Here is a 24,586-nt window from a genome sequence, read left to right on the forward strand (position 1 = left end):
TCGACTTTAATCGATATGACAGCTTTGCTCTCCGGCCACAATAGCTTCGAATTCTTCATCGGTCCTTTTCTTCTTTCACAGGTAAAAATTTATGGATTTTTTAGTTTTGAAGAAAACGAGGAACTTGAACCAACTTCTCTTATAGTATTGGTTAACAATTTCAATATTTGTTGCACTAATTTGAAATGCGGTCTGAATAAAATCCTAATTTTTGGTATTTCTTCTCTTCTCTTTTCGAAGTGAATTATGATATTTTGTTGTTTGTTGCATTTTTTTGAAGTTTGATTTTTATTGTTTGTGTTTATAAAAATAAAAGGACAATTTGGTTTGATTTGTTCTGTTTTTGTTCTTGGTACAAATGGTGAAATTGCTGGTTTTGTTTAACAAAATTATGCTACTGTTTTCTCCAACAGATTACGCATCTGGTGCAACATATTAACCATCTGATGCAACAGATTTATCATATGATGCAATAGATCAACTATCTAATGCACTAGAGGAACCATCAGATTATAATTTTGATGCAACATATTAATAATCTGATGCAACAACTTTACCATATGTTGCAACAGATTAAGCTTCGGATAAAAAATCTGATGCAACTAATTTATCATCTGGTGCAATGGAAGAATCATCAGATTAGTGATTTGATGCAACAGATGAATCTCCTGTTGGATAAAATCCTACCAACTCTTCCTACAGGAAAAGTCCAAGACTTGATTTTTCCAACCAATCATTCATCTGCCGCGATATACGACCCTATGTTGGAAGAAATCTAAACAATATTGACCGTTGATAACTGTTCCAACAGATCACTCATATGATGCAACAAATGTCTGACTTATTACACAGACCATTCATCTTTCTCAACAGATGAGTGATATTTTGGTGTTGTCATAACAAATTACTTAGTTGTTGCTACGAATTATTTAACTGTTCTAATAGAACACTCATATGTTGCAACAGATGATGTCATAACAGTTGTGTGATCTGTTGAACAGACCATTCATCTGTCTTAAAATATGAGTGGTATGTTTTGTATTATTGCAATAGATTACTCATCCGCTGCAATAATTTGGTTATATGCTGCAATAGATATACTACCTGGTGCAACAGATCGATGATCTGTTGCAACTGTTATTTTACTATTTTGCCTGTTTAATTTACTGTTATCCTTTTTAACGATGCATTAATCAACAACAATATATTATTTTATGTTCTTATTAATTTTAGATAATACGATTTCCAAAAGGACAAAAACTGAATCAAGTCCAAGTAAAGGAAGAAGTGAAGCAGCTAGGCTACATCCACCACTCTATGAGCTTGCTTTACAAGCGTTATCTCAATCAGGAGCAGAATATGATGAATATGGGGAGGAGGAATATTTCAAAAGAGATGAAGCAGATGCTAATAGCCCTTCCACTAAAGAGTTGGTCAAATCCGTCAACATTGATTGTTATCCTGTGAGAATAGAGTGATATGGTACCGCAGATTTAACGGATGATTTTGTGGTTAAGTCAGCCATGGAAAAATATTTTGACGCCTTCAGAAAAATACTTCGAGAATAAAAATTAGATGCTTATTTCAGGGATAGCTTCTTTGAGAAATATCTTGATTTGCCAAAGGACAACAATGCTCGTTTCCAAATGAAAATGGTATATGAACTTCTCAAGCGTACGTTTATGTATGAAAACAAAGGTAAGATGGATGAGGTGTGGATAAATTATTGTGGCATGCCTGTTTGTTTTGGTTGGAAGGAGTTTGCCATTGTTACTGGACTAAAATGTTATCTTCCTTCTCAAGTTATACCTATTCTAACCCAAAAAGCACCCCGCACACCCAAAAAAGGCAAAGGCATGTCGTGTGATCGTGATGACCTGGTGTCCATTGTTGGCCAAGCTTCAAAAATAAAAATTTGATAGAAGCGTTGAAAGGTAAAGGACTTTCAAAGAAGCACAAGCAGTCATTGTGCTTGGTTTGGTTTGTACATAATATTCTTTGGGCAAGAGACGTTAACAACAACATAAACCTTGGTTTAATAAAGCTCTCCGAGGATCTTGAGGAGTTTAACAACTATCCATGGGGATATGAAAGCTTCAAAATGACTATCAAATATTTGTTGACTCCGTTAGCTCCAAAGACAGTCAACTTATATGGCTTCCCATGGACTTTCATGGTTAATGTTTCTTTCTTCTGTTATGATATCATTCATTTTTTCGCTCAATAATGGTTTTGATTTATTGGCGTTATTTTATAGGCTTGGGCGTTTGAAGCTATTCGTTATTTGAGACAACAAGTGAACTACCAGAAAAGAGTTTTCTGTCCAAGAATCTCGAGATGGTTGTCGGCTAAAACTGATAAAAATGCAAAATTTCTTAATCTCTTCAACCCCTCGAAGGATGCAGTAAGTATAATTATAATTAGTTTTTTCTTTTAATTAATATTTTTTTTGAATGATCTAATCATCATTCTAATATGTAATGATTTATGTTAGAATATGGATCCGTCGCTAGTTCCGACCAATCGAGAGTTGAAGATTCTATTTTTCTTACTTTACTGTCTGTCCAAACTTTATCGGACCCTAAGGTCATCGACAGAATAAAAATGATATTGTTTGGAGCAATAACCATTACAAGAAAAATAATTATGGAGGGTGAGCTTATTGTTGTTGATGGAGCTATTGGTGGTGGTAGTGGTGCTGCTGTTGGTGCTAATGATGCTCCTATTACAGTATTTAAATCAAACCATTATGAGTATGATCATACTAGTTATACAGATTTTTCCTCTCCCAGCGAATGTTCTACATGCAAATGTCAAGACTGCAGGGCGAAATATGATGTAGTGATTAGTGTTATTAATGCATTAACTACTTCAGTAAAGGAATTGACATCTAAGAGGGCTCTCATTCCATCAAAGATAATTTTATTTCCATCCGCTCCATTAGAGATTAGGGCTAAAAGGAGAAGGAGAGTGATTTCCAGGGCATTATCAGGCATCCAAAAAAGCAAAATCGCAACTCCTCTGTCTGCGTATTGCACTGAGCAATATATAATGTCCAAAAGAGAGAAGTACAAGTTGAAGAAGGTGAATATATTATATGTCTTCCAACTGACAAAATAAACAGACACATATCTATTTTAACAGATGACACATCTGCTGAAAATTATCAAACAAATATATGCATCTGTTGCAACAGTTGACTAACTTGTTGCACCCGATACTTTATCTGGTGCAACATATGTCTCGATTGTTTTAGAAAATCAAAAAGATCTTTGTACAACTTTTATTTGTACCAATAGACGACCTATCTGCTGCAACAGATGATTCAGATGTTGCAACTGATGGTTCATCTGTTGAAAATTATCACACAGGGTCTTTCTCATGTAGAAATTTATCCCAACAGTTGATTCATTATTGCAACAGAAATATAATATGTTTGGGACAATTTAAAATGGGAGGAAGACCTATTTGATTTGCTAGAAAAGATGAGTTATCCTTTTTTATTTTGTTGTATCTCTGTGATTAGCATTGACCAATTCTGGCTTTCCAGGTGGATGTAGAAGAAGCTACTGTTGAACAACATTGACAATATACTACTCTTTTTATGGAAATACGAAGAACAGAAAGTGCAGAAATCGTACGCAAGCGACAATGAAGATCCAAGACGAGCAAAGCCGAATTCCATAGCACCGGATGAAGAACAACTTGTCCATACTGAGTAGATCTTTATAGCTTGAGCCTGTCAAAGCAATCCTTGGTAGTATACTTAAATTTTTGTTGATGTATTTGTTGAGATCTATACCCATGATAATTTTTTTACATTTCATTTATTCGTTGACTTATTTCAGCTAATTTATGAAGGCTTCAATTTATTTTATTTTGTCTATGAATTTTATTTATTCCTTAGATTTGAACTTATTAATTGAAAAGGAATACTAGACTCAAATATTGCAACAGATAATGTATCTGTTGTAATAAATGACACATCTATTGTAAATTCGAACAGATTTAGACATATGTTGCAACAGGTAGGTGATCTGTTGGAATTTATCAACTAGGCAACAGATGGACTTTAGATAAAAACATTAAGATAATGCAACAGATGACACATCTATTGAAAAAAAGAATAGATTTAGACATATGTTGCAATAGATGGACTTTATCTGTTGCAACAGACGACACATCTATTGGAATAATTGAACAGATTTATACATATGTTGCAACAGGTAGGTTATGTATTAGAATTTATCAAACAGGTCTTTCCACTGTTGCAACAGATGGACTTTAGATAAAAACATCAAGATAATGCAACAGATGACCAACCTATTGCAACAGATAAACTATATGTCAGAACAAGTAGGATAACTGTTACAACGGATGGAGAATCTGTTGCATTATAAAAATTCAACTTTTGTTGGACATAAAAAATTTCCACTACATGTAAAAAGGTTAAAGTGAATTGAAATAAAAAAGGCGCAACCCATCGACGGTGTTCATTTCAAACACCTAAAATAAAATAGGCATCAAGTAGACATTTTCATTTTAAACACATAAAATAAAATAGGTATCAAATCTGTTATTGTCAGTCCTGGCACATTTTGTTGACTTGCCATCACTTGGCCCCCAACGGTCATTCCCCCCCATTATCTTATATATTCATCTTCCTCCTAAAGTTTAACCCTAAATTCCCAAATCTTCTTCTTTATCGTCATCTTCTTTTATCTATCCAAATTCTTCAAATTATTACTTTTATTTTTTCCAACTGACCTTGACAATGTCGAGCGCATCTTCCACTATTTTTGTGATAAAGATTTTCGATATTGTAAGTGCGTTCATGAAGCTCTGTTAAAGACTTCTTGGACTTAACAAAATTCAAATTGTAGGTTTTTTACTTGTAAGATTTCAAAGGTAATATTTTTTTTATTTAATTAATTGATTAATTATTGACTTGTAATTGTTTTATAATTATGTATTTTTTTTTTATAGAAATTGGGTGGATGCAATTACTTTGATTGGTATGAAGAACGACACCCTTCACAAGTAAATCGTGTAATCTGGGGTTTGTTGAACAAAGTCAAGGCTTCTGAAGAGAAATAAAATCGAGCAAGAAGATACTACATTGTTGCCGTTATTACTACTGGTTTGGTATTTTTGGGTACATGGATATTGAAGCCTAATTGCTGAAATTTTCATGGTGATGTGTGAATTTGCTACTGGTTTGTTGTCGACGAGCACATGGATATTCAAGCGTAACTATTGGAAAATATCAAAAAGATTAGGCATATGTTGTAAAATTTAGGTCATATGTGGAAATTATCAAACAGGTCTTCCCACTGTTGCAATAGATTAGACTTAGATTATTAGATTATTCATAGAAATTATCAGATAGGTCTTCCTATTGTTGCAACAGATTAGACTTAGATTATTAGATTATTCAAACAGGTCTTCCCACAGTTGCAACAAATTGACAATCTAATCTATTGCATTATAAAAAACTCAACTTTCATCAGAAAAATTATTGCCACTACATGTACATGTAATAAAGTGAAAGGTGACTTGAAATTAAAAATTTCTATTTCACAGGCTCTTCTATATACACAGGCTTCAAGCGTCCAGTTAGTACCCCATAAGCCCAGACCTTTTGCAGGTTTGCCACAGCGTTGTCGCATAAAAAATTCATTGGCTTAGCCATTTCTATGCCGGTCAGCAAACATTTGATGTGTGCAAGAGCGTGCGAGCCGCTCGCTTTAGCGGCATCATCTTTTAGAAGGATCATTCCCCTGTTTTGACCTTAAAAATCCCATGATTTCTTCATCAACACTTATTTTGGCAAATGATTCATCAATTTACTCTCTCTCAATAAGATGGGCAATAGCACCATCAATGGCTCCACAAGAAGAAAAAGATCGAAATCGTCGATGAGAGGTACGTTGGAGTCATAAACATTGATCTTTCCCTCCTCGAGTAGTATCTCAACATCCCGATAATGCATGCCGTTCATGCTAATGACTACAAGAATCCTTTTTGCCTTGGTCCAGCTCTTGCCATGTGGATTTGGCCCGTCTCCTCTAACATATCTTAATATTTCTTCTTCATCCAAGACCAACGTAGGAACTAGGAAATCAAGTCCCACGCCAAGGGATGACTCCTCTCCATTGATTTGATCATACCTATCCTTGAGCTTCTTGCAGAAATCGAGGTCTATTATCCTATCGACAGCGTCATAAGCTTCCCGATACATTAATTTCCTTTTCCTCATGAGGTAGAGAATTATATCAACATGCTGTGAGATAAGAAGTCAATTTTTAAATAGGTTAGTAATTGTAAATATGCAATGGATGGTCCATCTATTTCATAGGGTTCTCTGAATCAATAATCAAATGCAACTTATGCAACAGATGGATAATAAGTTGCAACAGAACCACAACCAGTTGCACCAGTATACCCAACTGTTGCAACAGATGTGAAATCTGTTGTGTAGATTCTTCTTCATGGGGTAGATTAGAAGGGCTAGGTTAGGAAAAGTAAACTTGCCTTGACCTTGTACTACATATGCATATTAGTCATAGTCTAGAAGTCTTGGGGGGGGGGGGGGGGAGGGGGGGCCTGGGGTAATCTAGTGTGCCTGGCTTGGCATTCTTGGACTATCATAGATCCCTCTTCTCTTCGACGCCAAGTTTCGGGTATATGTCCACCTTCTTAACTGGCCTCTGAACTTCAACAACTTTTGGAGAGGGAGGAATTGCAATTTCTTTTGATTTTCGACTGGAGAGTACGTCTCTAATTGCTCTTTTCTTTCTCCTAACCAACGCTGTAGGAGTGTATGGCTCCCTCACCTTCTTGGATGGTATGACACACTTCTTGGATTTAAATTCCTCAATAGCTTTAAAGATAGCCTCTACTTTTCCAAAGAGTTTATCCTGTTTATCCTTGCACTTATCACATTCGCAATGAGAATACGAGGGTGAAGAGGGGTGAGAGGGACCTATGTAAGGGCGAAAAAGGGTGTTTTCAAACATATTTATTCTTTCTTGAGAATCAACATGCTCATCATCACGAGTGGTAGCAGCATCAGCATGCCTGCCACCAATACCAACAACTCCACCAGAAGAAGCACCCGGAATTGCCTTGGTAAAAGGTTGGTCATGATGATCCTCAACATTAGGTTGACCTTGCCTAACTGCTCTTCTTATAGCTATTGCTCCAGCCAATTCCTTCTTTATTAACTCCACCGTTGGGTCTGCAATAGTATCAACATGAACTAGAGTAATATAAGAAGTCATCACTGACTCTTCCTCAGTAGGAACGATCCATGGATGCACAACCTATAAAAAATAAAAAAAGACAGATGTATTTAAATTATATAATACAATAATTTTCACAGTTGGGCTACATTTTTAAAAAAAAGACCTATTTATTGCATATTTTGCAGTATATGGTTAGAATCCGTTTGAGTTTAGTTCAGAGAAACAGAGCAACACATAGATAATCTGATGCAAAATATTAATCATCTGTTGCAACAGCTGCATATGACGAAATCTGTTATGCAATATATGATCTGTACGTCCCAACAGATGAATGATATGTTATCAGATTAAACATCTATTGCATAATTTATAGTAGATGGTTAATATTTTAGGAGTCGGGTTCAGAGAACCAAAGCCACAGATAGGTAATCTGATGCAAGATATACCCCGTCCAATAGATGTCCCATCTGGTGCATCAGATATAACATCTGTTCAATATCTTTCTTATCTTTGAGTAGAATTATTTTACTTGAAGAAGACGTACTGCATCATCCAGAGGGTTAAAGAGATCAGCCTTCTTAGTATTGGTGTTGCTCTTTGCAACCAACCACCTAAATATCCTTGGATGAGAAACCTCATTCGGGTAATCCATTAACTGCTTTTGGAGGGGAGGAATGACTTCAAATGCCTAAGCCTAAAAAGTGTAAACAAGAAGCAAGCAAAAAAAATCATAATAATTATATTCAATATAAATTAATGGATGAGTAAAATTGGTGATTAATTTTACCATGAAAGCCCAAGGAAAGCCATATAATGTGGTCATCCCTGAGGATAACTTTGTCAGTAAATATTGGACAGTCAAGTAGAAACTGTCATATCCCTAGGGATAATTGTTGAATTTATCAAAATCCTTAGCACGCGCCAACAAATCATCTTCTAGGACCTTGTTGATGTCTCTTGCTAATATAACCGAATGGGCAAACCAAACTAAGCACAATTTCTCCCTGTACTGCTCTGGTATAGTTTTATCCTTGAGATCTGTTAACAAATTCGATGCATTGTAGCCACGTTGAGCAATGTCAAACAACCCATCTATTTTTCCCTTACATTTTCTTGCCTTGGATATTTTGCGGGGTGGTGGTCCTTCTGGATGATGCATCTCAGGCCCGTTACTATGCAAAACTCTTGCAATCCAAAACAAATAGGCATGCCACAGTAGTTAATCCAGATTTCATCCATCTTCTTTTTGTCCCCCTCCTCCGGATCTTTATCATCCCCCATTTACTTGATCCTGCGCTTGAGAAGACCATATACCATCATCATAGGGAAACAGATACGGGAAGAGGGGTCCTCAGGTAGCTCAAGAAAACATCCAAAGCAGTTCTTCTTAAAAAGTCCACCTATGTTTTTGTTCTTCATAATTTTCATAAAATGTTCAAAATTTTTTCCCATCTAACATTTAAGTACAATTTGACCAGTTAGTTGTTTTCCTTCTGGGTCATTTATCGGTATCGCAACTTCAAAATTGTTAATACTAAAAGTTTTGATAGGATTATGCTGGGATGTCGATATTAACTCACGCCCCATCGGTGATCCATTATCATCATGTTGATGATCATCATCTTTATCTTTCTGACTCTCTAATTCCTCCTCTTTCTCACTTTCATTTTCTTCATCACCATCTACAGACCCTTGTTCACCTCCCTCAATGTTGTTTTCACATCTCTCCTCAGTTTCACTTTTCCCTGACTGAGATTGTTCAGGAAGCTCCTCTGAATCCCTCTGTACTGTAGCATTTTTTTGAGTGATCAGACATTGATCCACTTTCACTTTCTTTTCTTTTGGGAGACATGTTTTACCTATAGATAAAGAAAAACAAAAATTACATTACAATTGATGTATGCATAGATTTTAAAAAATACATTACAAACACCACGAATACCGATACACCAACAACCACCACCACAAACACCACCAATCAATGGCAACAAATAAATAAACACCACGAATATCGATACCACTACAAACACCACCAACCAATGCCACCACCGGTGCCACCACGACGACCACAAACACCCCCCCCACACCATCCAACTATACCACGACAGTCAACGAAATACTGTAATGGAAACTAGGGATTTCTCGAGTTCTTCCTATGATTTTACCATCAAAACTCAAAATTATAAATCCATTCTCAAAGATAATACAATTGAAAGTTTTATTTTTCATCATTCACTTAAAAACCCTTATTTTTTTAAAAAAATAAATATAGAGCTCTTCTCAAAATCTGTTGCCTATGAAGATAAAGAAAATGGCTGATATGAGCAAAAATGATGTCAAAAATAACACTTATGCGGTCGAAAATAAGAAGAAAAGCAATTTGTTGTGGAGGGTTAAGCACATTTGTTGAGTAATTGCTGTCTGTACTGTATTGTTGAGTGATAATGAGAGAGAAAAAGCCAGACTTTGAGATTTTAAATGATGAAACGTTTTGTATGGGTTGATTTGTATTTTGGAAAAGAATGACAAGTAGTTTTGAAAATGTTAATTTGGTCCGAAATGATCTTAATTATTTTTAAAATCATAAAATATATACGTAGTTTTTAAAATCATATAAAAACAATTGAAGTTGTAGTTGATCGAGTACTCTAGGAGGTGACTCTGTGAAAACTCACCTCTGGTCCTAGATTTATCAATTTAGGAGTCTAACATATGAACTCAATTGAAATTGTAAAAAATAAATGTTCAACATGTTACATCAGATTTCTCATCTGTAGTAAATCATCAATCAAATTAGGTAACAACAGATTATGAATCTGATGTAAATTATCAAAAAGATTAAGTGATCTATTGCGATAGATTACCCATCTATTGTAAATTATCAAATGGATTGTCATAAGTCGCAACAGATTACCCATATGTTGTAAATTATCAAATAAGCGCTGCCATCTATTATGGATGACCCTATGAGAACTCACCCCTAGTCCTAGATTAATCGATAGTTGACCTTATGAGAACTCACCCCTAGTCCTAGATTATTCAATCAAGGTATTAGTACTCTAGTCGTAGATTAATCAATTAAGGTATTAGTCTAAAATATAAGGTAATAAGAATCGGTTCGGCTCAGAGTGATCGATTGCCGACTCTGGTCGGGAGGAACGCAATATCGTTTTATCATGTAATTGATAAAAGACTCAATTGAAGTTATAGTTGACCCTATGAGAACTCACATTCAATTAAGGTATTAGCTTAACATATGAACTCAATTGAATTATATATAAACAAATGTTCAGCTTGTTGCAATAGATGTCTTTTCTGTTGGATCAAATCAAACAGATTATGTAATCTGTTACAATATATTACACATCTATTGTAAACTATCATAATGATTAAGCCATTTGTTGCGACAGATCATGAATTTGTTGTAAAATATCAAATAGATTAAGTCATCTGTTGCAATAGATTACCCATCTGTTGTAAATTATCAAATAAATTGAGTCATATATTGCAATAGATTACCCATCTGTTGTAAATTATCAAATAGGCACTGTCATCTATTATAGTTGACATTATGAGAACTCACCCCTAGTCCTAGATCAATCAATTAAGTTATTAGTCTAACATATAAGGTAGTACGAATCAGTTCATCTCAGACTGATCAATCGCCGAATCGAGTCGGGAGGAACGCAGTACCGTCTCATTATGTAATTGACAAAAGACTCAGTTGAAGTTTTAGTTGACCCTATATTCAATTAGTGTATTAGTACCCTAGTCCTAGATTAATCAATTAAAGTATTAGTCTAACATATGAGGTAGTAAGAATCGATTCAACTCAGAGTTATCGATCGATGACTCTAGTCAGGATAAAAACAGTACTGTCTCATCATTGAATTACAAAAAGACTCAATTGAAGTTGTAGTTGACCTTATGAGAACTCACCCCTAGTCCCAGATTATTCAATCAAGGTATTAGTACCCTAGTCCTAGATTAATCAATTAAGGTATTAGTCTAACATATGAGGTAGTAAGAAATGACTCAGCTCAGAGTGATCGATCAACGACTCTAGTCAGAGGAACGCAGTACCGTCTCATCATGAAATTGCCAAAAGACTCAATTAAAGTTGTATTTGACCCTATGAGAACTCACATTCAATTAAGGTTTTAGTATAACATATGAACTCAATTGAAATTATATATAAACAAATGTTCAACCTGTTGTAACATATGTCTTTTTTGTTGGATCAAATCAAATAGATTAGGTAATACGTTGCAACATATTACGCATCTGTTATAAACTATCAAACAAATTACGTCATTTGTTGTGACAGATCATGAATCTGTTGTAAACTATCAAACAGATTAAGTCATCTATTGCACTTAAATATTTTTTGATCCTTTTTTTTTATAAAGCAATTTAGGTATTTTCTGTTTGAGATAAAATAGTTAAAATACTAAGGCGGTAAAAAATATTACTCGGTACAACTTTGATAACTTAAAAGTCTCCTGAGTGAGTAGTCTTATCTGGTCTTTTCAATGTTACCGTCTCCTCGTGCCCCTCAAAAGTTATTAATGAATATTTAAAACCCTTTATATCTAGAACTCTCTCTGCTTCAGTCATAAAGTAGTCTAGACTAGACTCAACTCATAACTCTTCTTTTTTCTTTATTCTCAATTATCTTTGTTGTTTCCTTTTTTCCTCTCTTTTCTCTCTTCTTTTGGATGAGGATCCTTTGGGATCTCAACTAATAGATATCTTTTATTACTGAACTGGATGTTCTGATCTATTTGCTTTTTTGACATTATAGGTATGGTTCAAAGTTGCTCTTTTCATCTCATATTCTTCTTTCTATGTCATTTAAATTAGTTATTTACATCTGTTGCTATCAATGATTTACCCATTACCAGTTTGCTATTTATTGAGAAAATTGAAGGAATGGTGACTTTTAAGTCTTGAATGAACGAACCATTGTTTTTATTAAAATATGCAAAAAAAGTCATTTGTTGGGAGAACTTAAAAAGCCTTGTTATCAGTATAATTTTTTTTATATCTTTTGTTTGGTACTTTGGTGGTGCTGTTGTTGGGGGTGGTGGTTGTGTTGGAATATGTGATATTTGTGTTGTGGATGGTGTTGGAACATATGGTGTTGTTTTGTTTGTTTCTTTGTTGTTGATGCTGTTGTTGGTAGTGTTGCAACAGTTTCCTCAACTGTTGCAACTGATGAATGAGCTGTTGGAATGACAGAGCAACTTTTGAAGAAATCAACCCAGTAGCAAGGATGGTTTGATTTATTCCAACAGATGGCCCATCTGTTCCAACATATCATCCATCTTTTGAAAACGATGCCTCATCAGTTGAACAGATGGGTAATTTGTTGCATCATATTGGTTATCTGTTGATTTACTCAATTTTGTGTTACCCTTTTGTAATATTTTTTTGTTCTTCTCTTGTTTGACATCAAATGTATTTCTCTTATTTGCTGATAAAAGGAAGTGAAATTGGACCCACTTTTGCTCGGCCAGCATTAAAGGCTAGAGTAAAGATGCGTTCGAAGAAATAAGCTGCTTGCAGATGGAACCACTTCATATGTGGGAGGTATGTATTACTGATCAACCTATCATGAAAACACACATCTAGTACAATGATTTTGTGAATGTTTGTTCTTTACCTATTAGGCATTAATTCTTCAAACAAGATATGGAATTTTACAGTTAAGATTGTTAGGTTCGAACTGGTAAGGCCGAGGGAACAAGAAGGTGGTGTCAATATCCTGTTACAATTTAATGATGGTTTATGCTCATATTTTTGTGTCAAGTTTGGGGAAGCGTTCAAGTTCTTGGCGGCAGTGTAAATATCCAATAGTGATTAGACCAGTTTTAATGGGACAGTGGACTTCTTGAAAGGCCTCCGAAGCCTCGCAATGCAACAAACAATGATAGAACTAATAGATATTCCCCTAGTCCAAATTTATATGGATGAGTTATTGGAGGAGACTATTATACCATAGAAGGTGTTTCGGAGAAAACCTGTGCGGGAAGAGGGAGGTTGAGAAGGCCATATATCATCTTAGTACTTGTTTAAGAGGATACACAGGGTCAGAAGGAAAGTGTAGTGAAATTAGCTTATGAAATTGACATGAAAAATGAAAAACCTGGATGAGATGTGAATGTGAAAGTGTATCAAAAAATGAAAATCCATCAGTCGTCGAAGAAAAAGAAGAATGGTGAAGAGGAATTGACCCTATGTATCCTCTTAAACAAGTCCTATGATGATATATGGCCTTTTCAACCTCCCTCTTCCCGCTCAGGTTTTCTCCAAACACCTTTTGCTGTATAATAGTCTCCTCCACCAATCCATCCATATAAATTTAGACCAGGGGAATTTCTATTGGTTCTATCATTGTTTGCTGCATTGCGAGGCTTCAGAGGCCTTTCAATAAGTACATTATACCATTTAAACCGGTCCAATCACTATTGGATATTTACACTGCCGTAAAAAATTTAAACCCTTCCCCAAAAACAAAAACATGTGCATGAACCGTGTCAATAAATTGTAACGGGGTATCGACACTACCGTCTTGGAACCCTTCGGCCTTATCAGTTCGCACCTATCAAACTAAACTGTACAATTCAGGATCTTGTTTGAAGGATCAGTGTCTACAAAAAACTCATAACCCCAATTGATATAATATAATTGGGTTGGGATCTAATCTGTAACCCCAATTGGAAAATTATCAATACCACGCCACTAGTAAAGACAAGCTGTGAGTAATCCCTCATCTAACAGGTACTCTAAGGAGAACGGTTGAACCCTCATTTAATAGGTTAATCCACCTCATCTACCCTTATCTAGTAGGTTTGATGTCTCAACCTATGTTGGCTACGTAATTCTGGAGTGCAAAGATTGCTTCTAAGAATCACACCCTTAACTCGCAAGTGAGTTCCCATCATTGGGATCTCTCGGTACTGAATCCTACTCTCATCTGACTAGCCACTGAATTAATTATACTGAACTGACTGGACTGAGTTCACTGAGTTCCATTGACTGACAGAAAAAACTACATTCACAAAATCATTGCACTTTATGTGTCTTCATGGTGGCCTGATCAATAATATACATAACTCGCATGCATCTTATTCTTCCTACCCCATCAGGACATGTCAGTGTTGTTTATTCATCTGCACGAATGTGATGACTATTAAAATGGAGGTGTGAAGAGTCATGACTTTTTATCTTAACATATTTAAAACAACTGATGAATCAAAATCTCCATCTATTGCAACTGATGAATCAGTTGTTGGAAGAAATTAAAACATCTCCTCCAAACATATGGTCCATCTGTTGCAACAGATAATCTATATATTACAACAGATGGTAAATCTATTGCGATAGACCTGACTTTTTTTTTAATTAATCTACACGCATGTGATTACTTCTATCTAAATATGTTTGTTTCAATTTAGTTTTCCTATTTATAAAATCAAGAGAATTTTATTATATTCTTTCAAGATTACCCCTATTATTAAATGACTACATAAAGTATATTATTCACATTAATACTTTCTAATCATAATTAATAAGGCCAATTTGGTAACACAATCACCAAATTTATATTTTTATTAATTGGTGTGTCAAGCCTATGGGGCCCAACTAATACGTAACGGAGGGACTATTAAAAAGAGATGAAGACTTTTTATCTCACACATTCAAAACAGCTAATGAATCAAATACTTCATCTGTTGAAACTGAAACTAATGAATTAGCTGTCAGAAGATATCAAAACATCTCCTCCAACTTATACATACTGTCCATCTGTTTTAACAGATAATACATAAGTTGCATCAGATGTCTTATTTGTTGCGTAGACAAACTATCTATTACAACAGATAGTAAATCTATTTTGACAGTTGTCTGTTACACATTGAATTCATCCAGCTGAACAGTCCTACCTTTTGGCCTGACATGTCCATATTATATTATAGGTCCCTCAATCTTCATTCAAATCTATTTATTTCTTGCATTTTTCCTTTCGTGTGACATCTTCAACCACTTCTCTTCAAAGAGCATATTTCTTTCTCATTGAGGTAAGTTTTTTTCTGGCATAAATTTACCAGTTGGTCGTATATGTTGTATTATATTGTGAACATTTTTCTTTATATTTATCAATTCATGCGTGTTCTAGATATGGTTGATCCTTTTTCAGACATTGCTATTCTATGCGACACAATGCGGGAACTTCAAAGGAAGGTTAATGACCTGCAGAGCGAGTTGGTCATTGTGAGAGCGACAATGTTCAGAGAGATACAGAGGTTGATGAGAGCCCTTCTGCTGTGAGTTAATTGGCCGGCTGTCATTAATGATGATGATAATAATAATAATTAGAATATAGTTTTTCTTTTAGCGTATCTATTTTAATCTTTCTATATTGGATCTATACCTAATGTATTTTATTTTTTATTTAATGAAAATTTCCTTTTAGTCAGACTTTGGGGTTTTAATTCTTATTCAACTTTCATTCTGTTTTCTTCTAATCTAATACATGTTAACATGTCGACGGTTGGAGGCAATGTTGAATCTAGTAGCACTAGTAATTTTGGATTTTGAGTGCACTAGTAATTTTGGATTTTGAGTTCTTTCAACAGTTGAAACCGATTGGTCATTTGTAGGGTTTCAATAGATTATCCATCTGTTTCGACAGATTTTCATCTATTGGAGGAAAGCATTCCAGTTGCTTGTGCAACTGTTGAGAATAATTGTGGTCTACTGTATTATTTATGTTCATGTTTTTCCTCATTTTATTGATGCACAAGTTATTTAAAAAAAGATATTTTATATATAATAAATGATAACATTAGGTTCACAACAATGAGTTAAATATATAAAAGTCCATAACAAACAAACAAACAAACAACAACACAAGTTTTTGCAATTACAACGATCATGGTGGATTATGATTCGGGCATGTAATTCTTTTGTGGCCAATACACTTACATATGAAGCACTTGTTTCTTCTTGATGAAAATGATTCTCCAACTCCATGCCTCCTTTTATATGGTTTTCTTCCCGATTTGATAGTGCTCGGGTCAATATATAGAGGAGGTATTAATCTCCCCATAAGCTCTACTGGAACAACCCAAGATTCTTTGGGAGACACCAGAGTAATATGCCCACTATATGCCATTTCATATTCTTCCACCAAATAATATTGAGAGGAGTTCTTGTAAACTTCAGGTCCATATTTATGGCTGTATTAAGCTCGAAGGGCTTCCATAGCATGTTGACAAGGTATTTTGTCCAAGTTAAAAACTCTACATATGCAAGATCTTGTTTGAAGATCGACTGTGGCAGCATCGCCATGAACGGTGATACGGAATTTGTAATCTGCTATTTTATGAGAGAATAACCTATTCCCCAAACTGATGTTTGTTGATATTTTCTTTTCAATTTCGAGAACAAATCGAGTACTTTTTTTTGGGCACTTGAATTGCACATGCCTTTCGTTAAAAAAATTGCTATATTTCTTTCTTATTTTTTCAAACATAGCCTTGATGAGAAATTCTCTTTCATCACCAAACAATGAATTCACCGATTCAGCTATGTTTGATGTCATAATATTGTACCTATTGAAAAGAATCACTTAGTACGACATCAAACTAAACTTGTAAATCAAACAAGACATTAAATTCATAAGAATGTACCTATTTACTGGACAAAATGCTTGGCTCCATCTCTTGAAACTGACACTTGCAAGAAATTTTACTACCTTGGGATTCACATCCATTATTTGATTGAAATGATCTAAAAAATCCTCTCTACTATATGCTTTAGCTGCTCTATAAAAAAGGGTGCCGACCCTTTTGTTGTGATAGTTATTTCGAATGTTCTCTCCAAGATGCCTGATGCAACAACCAAAGTAAGCTGAAGTTAAGAAAAGTGAACCCATCTTTGGAATACTTAGATGCCTATCCGATACAAAACACAACTCTTCGGTATCTTCGACGCAGCATCGCATTTATTCAAAAAAAATACATAAGAGGCATTACATTCCTTGTCCGCTACACAAAAAGCAATAGGAAAGATGTGATTCTCCGCATTCTGCGCTACCGCCGCTAGCAGAACTCCATTATACCTGCTCCTCAAGAAGGTACCATCGACGGCTATGCCTTTTCTCAAATGTCGTAAACCTTGAATCCAAGCACCATAGGATACAAAAAAGTACTTGAACCTTCCGTTTTCATCCAGATGCAATGCCGTCTTACTTCCAGGATTTGTGGACTCAATCATGTAATGGTAAGCATCCAAAACTTCATACCCATGCTTGAGTGTCCCCCGAACCAGGTCCTTGGCAATCCCCATGGCTATATATACCATCCAATAACTAACCAGGACACCCAAATTCATAAGGAGTTGATTGGCCATAAGCCTTGTTGAAGGGCCTTTGCCATCGGGGAAACTACTCCTAAAATATTCACCGAGGACCTTTGTCGTGGCGTGAGGATTTTGGCCCGAGACGTACTCCGAACCACATGTGTGATTCTTTTCATGTTTATGAATGACAAATCTATCAGAACTTGCGTACTTTACCGCTCTGAACCACCACTTGCAGTTTGAATTAGCATATTTGAAGCAAAAGACACAGTTTGAATTAATCACCCTCATTATTTTGAAATCTTTTTTCACGTAAGAAATAAACAAAGTGTTAGATAGTTAATTCTTATCCTTGAATGACATTCAAATAAAAAAACTGGTCCCATCGTCTTGAAGATTTCCATATTATGTCGGTTGAGAAGAACTGCACATCGTATTGGTCGCATCAATGGGCATAGGTGTTTGATTATCATCTGGAATATTCATGTCTAGATCATCCAACCTATCATCAAAAAAGTCTTTTTTTTCTTCTTCTTCTACGTTCTGGTTCTCATTCTCTCTCATCTTTTCAACCATGTACACCCTTAACACTAGCCTGGTTGAATCACTTAGATAAGAACGCAACCAAACCTGATCGGTTATCTTGAAAGGCAGTACCCTCTGATTTTCAAAGGATCTGTGCATGTAGTTGATGGCGAGTTGATAATTCAGTCCACAAAAGTTGATGATTAAGTTCACAAAATCATCATACAAAACATCACTTTAGACTATCATAGCTATCGTCTCTAGTATTTCACCCTTCTTCCAATGCCATGCATATCGATTGCTCTTCTCGACCCAATGACCATGAAAATCCACCCTTATTGTTATTAATCCTTCCATTAGTGGTACCTAAATAAAGTCATTTGTTAAAAAAAGTTGATAGTTATTTCATAGTGCCGTGAATGAATCCCAATAGATGTGTTATCTGTTGGAACAGATAAGTGATGAGTCGTAATAAATTCATACCTGTTGGGATTTATGTTATGAGTTTGAATATCTATTGCAACAGATGAATCACCTATTTGAATTGATGTTATAACTAAATCACCTTTGAAGCTGATTCCAACAGATGAGTGACAGTTGCAACAGATAATTAACCTGTTGTGATAGATGACTTACCTGATGTAACAGGTTATTAATCTATTGTAACCTATGTTGGAATCGTGTTCAGGTTCTGTTGCAACAGGTAACTAATCTGTTGCAACATATATGTCAAATGTTGCAATAGATGAGCCATCTGTTTAAACATGAATTCAACATACCAGTCTTCTTTTGAAACAGATGTCTCATCTGTCGCAATAGATGATTTATCTGTTTAAACAGATGGATTTTATGTTGGATTCATGATTGGGTTCTATCCATTGATGGAAAACAACAACACAATAGCAGTTACCCAGATGATAAATTCAACTAAAAATCATAATTTGACTTACCAATGTCTCCTATAAAGTAATGCCAAAGTGAAAAGTGATGTTAGAAATAAAATTTGACCTAAGAAATTGGTCAAATAGCAACAGTAGTTGTAAAAACAAAAACAACAAATGATCAACAAGAAAAAAATAAAAATGATAATGAAGTAGAGGATGATGATAATGAAGTAGAAGATAATGAATGAAGCAGTAGCAATAATGAACAACAAAAATCTCTAAGAGAAAGAAATCAACAAAGGGTGAGAAGAGAGAGAAAGGCACCTTTTTTCCTCCATTTTCCGTTATATAGGCTAATATTTGGATCAAAGTGTAAATTTAAAAATTTGTGGGTTATTTTCAAACTTTCCTAACTTTCTTAATCCATTATAAAGTAATTGTCACCTCCACCTAATAATTAAGAATTGTTTCGCCTACACCTTATTTTAAAACTCTTTTGTCACTTGTGGCCCAACCCCTCTTGGAACTTTAGATATAGTTTGGCGGTGTAATAGTATCTTATATCTTATTACTAAATATGGAAATGCATTTTTTTAGAATTGAGTAAAAAGGAAAGTGAATCATATAAATTTTGACAAAGAGAGTATTAAATACAAACTTTGTTGCTATAACCAGTAACAAATAATTCATCTCTAATCCGTTTCTAAATAAGAATCCATCCATCTCAATTTATATGAGTTACCTTTACATGACATGGAGTTTAAGAAAAAGAGACTTTTAAAATTTATGGTCTAAACTATGTCATAGAAGTATGTGTGGCTATAAATCACTCCATTAAGGATAAATGACACATTTGAAGTTAATTTGTCACTAAGTGTAGAGATTTGTCATTATTTTTGGACTGACTAAAAATAATAACTCACCGAGAAGATCATATAATTGAGACTAGCTAACCACGCATTGGCCTTAACCGACGTCGATAAAGTAAGACTAAAAAGAGGCTAAAATAGAGAAAACTTGGAGACAAAACTAAATAATTTTTTTCTTAGAGGCACGGAGATGAAATTAGATGATGCTTTGGCATGAGACCAATAGGAGAATCCCATCCAAGTCTTGTAGTTCCATGACCAATGGTCCACCTCCTTCTATTGAAATCATGGGGATTGTCAGCCATATATTTTCAATTGAGTATAGGTCCACAAGGAATGTTTGAACACCTGAGTAGCCTGACACATTGGTCCCTGCTTGTCCTTTAGTGTAGAGTAATTAAGGCTGACAACTTCTCGTATTCTCGATGCTAGAACGAGAGGACGTCCTCTTGCCAACTTATTAGGATGTTGTTTTTAGGGCAACCTGACCCGTGATGCTATTTATTATACTAATCCATTTTCCCCTATATAGACAGTACATTTTATTTTTAGGGATAGTGCAAAATGTCTTTGGAAGCCAAAAGATTCAGTACTTCTTTATCCAAGACCATTATTCAGGTGCTTCGTCTACTTTGGTTACTTATTTACTTCTATGAGATATGTGGTGGCCCCTTGTTTTTTAAAAAAGAGTAGTTTTTACTAGTTTTTAGTACTTATACCAATTTTTTCTACTCTACTTTTCTTTATTTCTCTTTTCTTTCTAAGTAGAGATCTAGTCTCGTGTTCCTTTTGCCTTCAACCACCATCTGCTTCCTGCTTCCTTCTAAAGTGCCTTTTTTCTTTGCCTAATAATGTCAACATCCAATATCTCTATTACAGAAATAGATATAGTGATTCCCTTGTTGAGATTATTGGTGCCAACTTTGATACTGCGAGTGACATCAATTCTCCTTCTACTCCTATTGATGAGAAGTTTTTCAATACCTTGGCAGAGTTTGTGTATGGGGTCGGATCCTTAGTAGACTCGATGACCCCTAAATAGTTCAATTTTTAGAATGACTGCAAACACCATAATTTTAAGGATTATTTGGTTGTGCCGTGAAAGCATTCCACTATCTACTTTATATCCTAAGTAGATGAGAGCACCATCCAAAAGATTAAAGATGACGGTGGATGGCTAAATGATGCCAAGTCATCTCTCCTCTTTCTTTGGAGGAAATTTCCACCTTTAAGCCTGGCTTTTTGATATGGGAATTCCTAGATTGAGACCCTTCACACGAAGCCAAGCATGTGAGTTGCAATGACTCCAAGCCTTGTTCATATTATTGTCCATGTGTGAGGCCCTTGTGAGCTCATCTAAGGGCCTATATTTAATAAAATGTGAAGAGGCTCACCAAGACACCCCAAACCCACCCACTTAAATGCCAAGGGTATTTTGATCTTTGTCCCTCCTTTATAAGTGACTATATAAGCCATGTAACAGGGCTAGTCTTGCTTTAGTTCATTTCTGTTATTCTAGAAACAAAAGACTTGTAAATTTTTGACTTCTCTTTCTCATTTGGAGAGGCCAAAACCAAATTCTCACTAGTAGAGTGATACTAGTGTTGTATCTCGGCTATAAACTAGGTTCTTAGGGTTCTTTGAGTTCCTCTTGGTCCAAGTAAGAACTTGTTATTGATATTTATTAGTCTTAGGGTCCTTTCTCTTGTTAGGATTCTTAGATTAATGAATATTGTGTGTCAAGTTTCTATCTCTTTCTTTGTAGATCTTGTTAACATTGTATTGTTGAATAAAAAAGTCTAGTGAAGCTGTGTGGGGTTCTTTTGATTCACTAGAAATATTGTCTTTGTTGTTCTTGTTGTTAAACTCACTTTTCTAGCTCAAACAAGTGTTGCAACCCTAGTGAAGCTGTGTGTGACCATTTTCGATTCACTAGCACTTTATTGTTCATGTTGTTGTTCTTGTGTTGGTTGGAATCTCTTTATACACACTTAGTATTGTATCATTTGGTATCAAATCCATCTTTAGTTTTGTTCTTACAATACCAATCTTAGGCTTTCTTGCTAAGAAAATTAAAAAAAAGCTGAAAACTGAAAAAAAAATCTAGAAATGTGCAAATCTGTCTATTTTGTGTTCTTGGTCGAAAATTGTGTTGTTGTTATCTTGGCCAAGATTTGTTGGTTGTGTGTCTAGAAATTGTAGTTTTTTTTTTGTTTAGAGTGTTTGTAGTGTTGGTTTCTTTCTCATCAACACTAAAAAGTGTCCAAATCTAAGATTGAACTTGAACATATTAAAATTGTAGATGTGAATAAGGTGTGGCCGAGTTGGATGTTGTTATTACCTAAACCTTGGCCGATTTGATGGTCTTGTTGTAGTGAAGTTGGAAACTGAAGTTGTTGTTATTCTTGGATTTTTTGTAGTGTTCTTAAGGTTCTTTACCCTTTCATCATCTTGTTAATCCGTAAAGTGCAAACTAGATCTAAACAGGTGAAAGACAAGCTTGTAGTAGTTGTTAGTGAAAGTCTTGTCCCTATCACTTCAAAGACTTTTCATCTAATTTTCCTTGATTTAAGGACCTTGTTTCAAGGAGAAAGTTCAAAGAAGTCAAGTTTTTCTTTTGAAATTTGAACAAAACTGCTCCAAGACCACTTTTCCCTCCATTTACCAAATCCACCAATTCCAAATTGTTTATTGATCAAGACTTGAAATTGGGAAATAAAATTTTGATAAAAATCGAGGCCAATAGTGGAATGTCACGTCACTAAAGTACTATTCACACAATATTTTTGAGTTCAAATTTTAGATTTCTTAGTTTCATTTTATTGTTTTCTAGTTTTGTTTGTTTGCTCGACACTAATTGACAACCTAGTAATACCCTACTAGCTTGTAAGTTAGTTTTGTGTACGTTTTTTGTGTTAACATTGTTTGTTTATGTGCTTTTGTCATTTGAATACGTTATAAATCTTGGCTCTAGTCCGATGAGAATTCTTTGAGTTTCAAATAAGAATCTATTTCAGGCAAGATCATACTCATACCTTACGGATTCTTGGGTTCCTAGCCAAGCTACAACACTTGTGGAACTTGAGTGTGAGTGAACCAAGAGAGTGTGAGTGAGGAGAGGGATTTTAAACTAAATTGTTTGTTGCTTTTATTAGTGATACCTTAATAATGGAGGGAACCACGTCTCAAACCGTGGATTCTAATGAAATGGAGAATATGAGGGTCACTCTTAAGGCTATGACCCGAGCTCTTGAAAGGTTGAGTACGAAAGTGGGAGCCATAAGGGGAGAAGTGATGACTATTAGTGGGAGGTTAGAACAAGTGGAGAGTCAAAGGAACTCTCTTCCTTCTACTCCTCAACATGTTTTGTCAAGTGAACACTATAGAGATTCCTCCGCTACTGTTACTCCCAAAACATGGCCACAATTTCCAAATCCTTCACTAGCTCCACTAAATGCCGCAAGCTAAACCACTTATAACCCTCTAAACTGAGACTCCAATAGACCAACCCATTCCCAAATGCCTCAAGTTCCTCAAGAGGTACTCGGACGTCAAATGACTCCACAAAATTCAAACCCCCCCTCCAAGCTCCACTAAACTAAAGACCACCATCTCCACAAAATCCAGTTCCTTCGAATCAAGTTACAAATGTCCAAAACCATCCCGTCCACCATGATGAATATGGTAAATAGGATTATGAAGGGTATGGAGCCTTTGATAATGCCTATATGAGGGAGAAAGAGATGAGAGGGGGTCGTGTGGATCCAAGGAGATGCCAAGGGTATGTAGAAAGGGGAAACTAATACCTAGAGAGAGACATAGGCATCAATACCATCAAATTGAGCCTACCTATCTTTAAGGGTGAAATTGACCCCGAGGTGTATCTTGCTTTGGAGTCGGCGTGATATAAAGTGTTTCAAGTGAATGATATCTTGGAGGAGAAGAAGAGTTGTTATCCCATAGCTCATTTTAAAGGCTATGCTAACAATTGGTGGGAATACGTCAAGTGGTTCGACAATGAGTTGGTAGTGGGAAAACCACCACCATGGTTTCGGTTGAGGTACCTACTGAGGCAAAAGTATCTTCCCAAAAGTTATTGTCATGAATTTCTTGCTAGGTTGCACAATTTTTGACAAGGGAATCAAAGTGTTATGACATACTATGACGAGTTTTAACAACTCATGTTGAAGCTTGATCATCGGGGAACAAATTGGCCATGACATTGTTTGGTTCAAGTATGGGTTGAACAAAGAGATCTCCACCCATTTGATGCTTCACAAGTTTGATACCGTTGAGGGGATTTTCCAAGTGGCTTTTGAGATTAAAAGGGAGTTTAAAGAGAGATCATCGTTCAAGGCAAAGGGACCATCAACCTTGGGTTGACCGAGGAGCAAACATACAGTTCAACCATCTTTGGGTTGGCCCAAAAAAAGGACCAACCCGCCACTACAAGGCTGCCTAAGACTAAAACAGTCCACAATTTTCCTCCCCGGCAAGAAGCTCACAAGTATCCTAATCCTAAAAGGTTCCAATGTTTCAAGTGTCAAGGTTGGGGACATAAAGCCAATGAATGTCCAAACTAGCTTAATATGATCCTAAGGGAAGAGAGATTGTATTACCTTGGTGAGAAAGTGGGTCTTGAAAAAGAAGAGAATGATGCTGAGCCTCAAGATGGAGAGGAACCCATAAATGATCC

This window comes from Capsicum annuum, chromosome 1 (genome assembly GCF_002878395.1).
Source record: "Capsicum annuum cultivar UCD-10X-F1 chromosome 1, UCD10Xv1.1, whole genome shotgun sequence".
Taxonomy (NCBI): domain Eukaryota; kingdom Viridiplantae; phylum Streptophyta; class Magnoliopsida; order Solanales; family Solanaceae; genus Capsicum; species Capsicum annuum.